Source organism: Ailuropoda melanoleuca, chromosome 10 (assembly GCF_002007445.2).
Source record: "Ailuropoda melanoleuca isolate Jingjing chromosome 10, ASM200744v2, whole genome shotgun sequence".
NCBI classification, from domain to species: domain Eukaryota; kingdom Metazoa; phylum Chordata; class Mammalia; order Carnivora; family Ursidae; genus Ailuropoda; species Ailuropoda melanoleuca.
Genome location: NC_048227.1, coordinates 9094422 through 9099245, shown reverse-complemented (window position 1 = coordinate 9099245; position 4824 = coordinate 9094422).

Here is a 4824-nt window from a genome sequence, read left to right as displayed (position 1 = left end):
GCCCTGAGCCGAAGGCAGACGCTTAACCGCTGTGCCACCCAGGTGCCCCTACTTGTCATTTTTTTTCAAATGTTCAAATTGTCCCAGATTCAGCCAGTTAGAATCCCTTCCTGCTGGCTCTTGTGGCCTTTTGACATGTCCCCATCACTATTTGAGCACTTCCTTACTTTCAGGCACAATGTTCCTAACTCACTTTGAACTTTGCCAGCCCCAGTCCTTTTTCCCAGGAGCTCTGGATCCTTTTAGTGGGGAATGTATTTAGAAACCTAGATAAACCTGGGTGCCTGGGTGGCTCAGTTGGTTAGAAACCTTGATAAACCTAGTTTACTGGAGTAGGGGGTTCAAGGGAAGTAGTAGAAAGATGGAGGACAGATCCCGGTGGGCTTTAAAGGCCCGGCCAAAGAGTTTGGTTTTACTCTGTTGGCTTTAGGGAGCCAACCATTGAAAGCCAAGAGCAGGGGAGTGATTGTAGTGTGCAAAATGCCATGGAGGGGAAAGAGCAGGTGGGGCACAAGTTGGAACACGTGATAGGTTTCCATGTATTGAGAGGAGACTAGGGTTCTGTCAGTTTAGGGATGGACTGTTGACAGGTACATAAAAAATGAATTGAAAAACAGGCTGAAGCAAACCAGTGAAAACAAAAGAAAGGAAATGTGAGCAGCTCACCACATGCATCACCTGAATAATACATAATCATAAGTTATACAGTGAATAGTGATTGAACCGATTGCAATAATTATTTTGGGAATATGATCGTGTGCGTAGTGTTTGTGGGGGATGTAAGAAGGTTGTGTCCTCATCTTCCATTCAAGAAAAGTCAACAGCTAATACTAAAACTGAGAAGCCAAAAAATAGCAACATATATGTTTAGAAATATGAAGGTAAATATTAGCGGAAATAGCTGTTAACCTTAAAAATAAAACTGCTCTTTATTTTACCAGCAAAAATGGGTTTATTCAGGTATAGAAAATTGCAATTCAGAATACACAGCTCACAGCAAAACCATAGGCAGGTCTACAGAACAAAGCAGAGGAAACCTCCTTTATAGAGGAAAGGGAGAACTTGGGAAGGCTGTTATAAACAAGTCCATTGGTGGAAACTGGGAGTTGGAAGTGTAGTGGCTTCTCATTGGCTGAGTGCTGACTCTCTCATTGGCTGGGCTGTTGCTGGGGGAGGAGGAAAGCTTTCTTCCTCTTGCTGGGATAGTAGTAAAGTATGGGCTTCTTCCTGTTGGGTGTGCAATTTACCAGTTGTAAGTTGTGAGAGCTCCCCCTTCTGGCCTCCTGATTCCATTTTAAATGAAGTTACCTTTTACCAATTTTAACACAGCTTAACAATTTGAAAATGGATGCTTGAGGGAGCAGGAAGCGCATGGGGGAGAGTGCCCCACGGCTGCTTTTTGTAAAACTATTTGTTGTTCTTGTTGTTCAAAGTACATTTATATGTTTCCTTTTGGGAACTACGTTCATTTTACCATTATAAACATATAACTTCAATGTAGTTTAAAACATTTTAAAAAGAGGGGCACCTGGCTGGCTCAGTCAGTGGAGCATGTGATTCTTGATCTCAGGGTCGTGAGTTCAAGCCCAATGTTGTGCGTAGATCCTACTTAAAAAAAAAAAAATCAAAACATTTTAAAAGAAGAAAGTCATTATAGTTTTGGCCAGAAATAATAAAGGCCTGAAGTAGGATGTTGTGGGGATGGCAGGAAAGGGATAGTTCAAGATTTTAGGCAGGTAGAATTGACATTATCTGCTTGACCCTGTGGCTTTGGAGCTCAAGAGAGGTCAAGCCTGAACCTGTGAAGTTGTGAGTGGGGCACTAATAGAAATGAAAACCATCCAGATAAAGCAGATGATGGAGGGAAGGAAGATGGTGAGACTGGGGGTTTGGGATGTTTTGAGTTTGAGGATCCAACAGGACAGGGAGGAAAAGACCAGCTGGAACCATCTGAGCAAGGGTTTGTGTCTGCATCAATGAAGGTGGGGCGTGTGGGAGGGCACAGGTCCACATGACACAGACCACAGAAACATCTTGCTGACCGAGCTCATGTCCTAAAACTACCCAGTGGAGATCCGCATAGGGAAATGTGCTATACTTCTCTAGATAGTCTTATTCCTGCAGCTAAGTACCCATAGCTGACCTGGAGCAGTAGAAGCTTTGGTGCAGATACCCAGAAACTACACATTTTAATCTCTGCAGTTTTTTATTAACTCGTTTATTCAAACATTGGGAAAGAAAACACATTGAACAATGAATTTTGCTACAATTATGATTTAAAAAAAAACCTTGAGAGTTTAGTGAAAGCAGATGTGGGCTGGAACAATTGGGAAAAGGCATTAGGAAGTGTGGGATTTAGATGCCCAGAGGAGAAAAAAGTACATTTCTGGCAATGGGTAGGAATAAAGCTAATGAATTCTGGGAATGAGAAGGAAGTAGTCCACTTGGGGGCTTACTGGGTCAAGAGCTTGAAGACTGACCAGGAAGAGTAAATTCGGAAGAGTTTTGTCTGCAACAGGAGTCAACGAAAATATTAGAGCAGGAAACCGATAGTTACAATAACTTTGTTCCACTTCTTTTCTTTCGTTTTAAAATTTTTTATTTATTATTTTTTTAAGTAAGCTCTACGCCCAATGTGGGGCTTGAACTCGTGACTCTGAGATCAAGAGTTGCATGCTCTACCAACTGAGCCAGCTAGGTACCCCCAATTCTCCCACTTTAGATCTCTGCTTTACCAACACCAGGGCTGGGTTCTAGCCTACAGTGGCCCCCAAGTGCTGAAATGATTATGGTCCCTATTCTCATGTGAAATTAGGAGCTTTTTTTGAAATATCGAATTTTCCCAAAATGTGTTTTTTTTCTGTTTTTGGAGTCCTTATTCTTTGTGTAGTCAGCTGTTAGGTAACTGGTCCTGCAAATGTCCATCCCATTAGTCACCTAGTCTGTGCCTCTCAAATCTGTCCATCTTTCTCCCTTGATTTTATTACTTTTGGGTCCCTTGGTACTACGGTTCCTTCTAAGGGTCACTCCAAGCATCACAGGCTGTGACCAGGACGCTCCCTTCCTTTGCCACTCTCATCTCTTGATATTTTCCACCTCAACACCCCCGAAGATTTGGGTATGTTGTCCCGAATTTACCGAGTTGGCCCTGCTGCTCCTTCTGCCTAGAACGTTCGTCTCTCATTTCTCTGCCTAGTGAAGTGCTACTTATCTTTTCACAATCAACTCAAATGCCCTGTCCTCTGAGGGTGCCCCTAATCCTCTGAGAAGAAATGGCTACCACAGGAGGATGCCCTCCCTTCTCTGCTAGGTGATCAGAGGAGGCTCCGTAACTATGGCATCTGACCTGGAACTTAGGTTTTACTTGGGGGGATACTTCTTACCTCAAGATGAGAAGAAATGGGAGAAAAGGGCCTGGCACTGGCACACACCACGGCTTTCAGGGACACCTCGCAGTCTAGCCCTGTTCAAGCACAGGCTGGGAAGGTACATTCGGAGGTCAGTGAAGATCTTTGGACCAAGGGGGACGATTTAACAGGGAGAGAATTATGAATGAGTGTGTTTTGGGTGTACTGGATAGCCAAACACACTGTGGACTATGTGGGTGTAGTCGGCTTGGAGAAGCAGCTGGACTGTCCTCACTCTCCAGGCCATTAGTGCTGTCTTCCTACCAGTGCCCTTTGTACAGCACTCATCACAGGACTGTCCTCACTTGGGCCTCTTATTTTTTCAGGGCAGGCTCTTACTTTTTTCCCTCTGAAGCTCCCAGTACGAGCCCTGAACACTGGAGGTGCCAGCAAAGGCTACTTGAATTAATGGATGTATCTTTAATAGATACGCCATTTAATACATTTTTCCAAAGAAGCTTCTCTATTATCTTTTCCACCAAGCCGCTGAAAACAAACATCATACTAACATCCAGGTCTCAACCACTCTCTCTTCCAAAAGAAGTTAACTTTGGGGTGAGCAATGCTGAGGTTCCAGCTGTCCTTCAGTCGAACTTCGCGTGGATAAGGTCTTGGGCTTCTTCCCGCCAACCCCTCCTCCCTTCCGCCCCACCCGCGCATCCCCGGGCGTGGCCGAGCGCGGCGCCTTTAAGGAGGGGGCGGAGCACAAATGGAAAGACAAAGCCCCTGGCCGCGCGCTCCCCCTCCCCCTCCGGCGCACCACACGGACAGTGGTGCCCGGATGTCGGTGTCGCCGTCGGTGACAGATGGCGCAGTGTCTGTATATGTTAAGGGGCTTCTCTGGCCTGATCTCTTTGAATTCCAAGCCTTTCGGTCCCCCGCAGTCCCCCATTTTCAACTCCGCCGCTGGAGGCCCGCAAGCCTGTCACCAGCGCTTACATAACGTGACCTTTCACCTCTTCATACTGCCCTCTAGTGCGCTGCAACCCAACTACGCGGCCGGGAAAGGGGGCGGGACCCAAGCGCAGAGCGGCGGCTCCCCTGAGCCAATAGACTGTGAGCGCTGATCAGCTCTCCGCCTATTGGAGCATTCGCCACCGGCGCCACAGGGGAGCAAGTTAGTGTGTGCGCTGGCCGGGCGGGGGGGAGGAGGGGAATCTCCCGCCATTTTTCAATAATTTCCTCCGGTGCAGCTGAGGAGGAGTCGTGACTGCCGAACGCAGGGACCCGTGGCGAAGGTTGGGCCGGAGGCTGCCGGGCGGCGAAGCGGTGTGCGTGGGAGTTGCGTGTCCTTGCGTCCCGTTGCATGGCCCTCGCGCGTCCGCGCCAGCACTGAGGGAGCCGAGTTTGCGCCGCCCTCTCACCCCTCCCCTCCCCCACCCCACCCCCGGGAGCCAGACGCTCGCTCCGGGCCGCG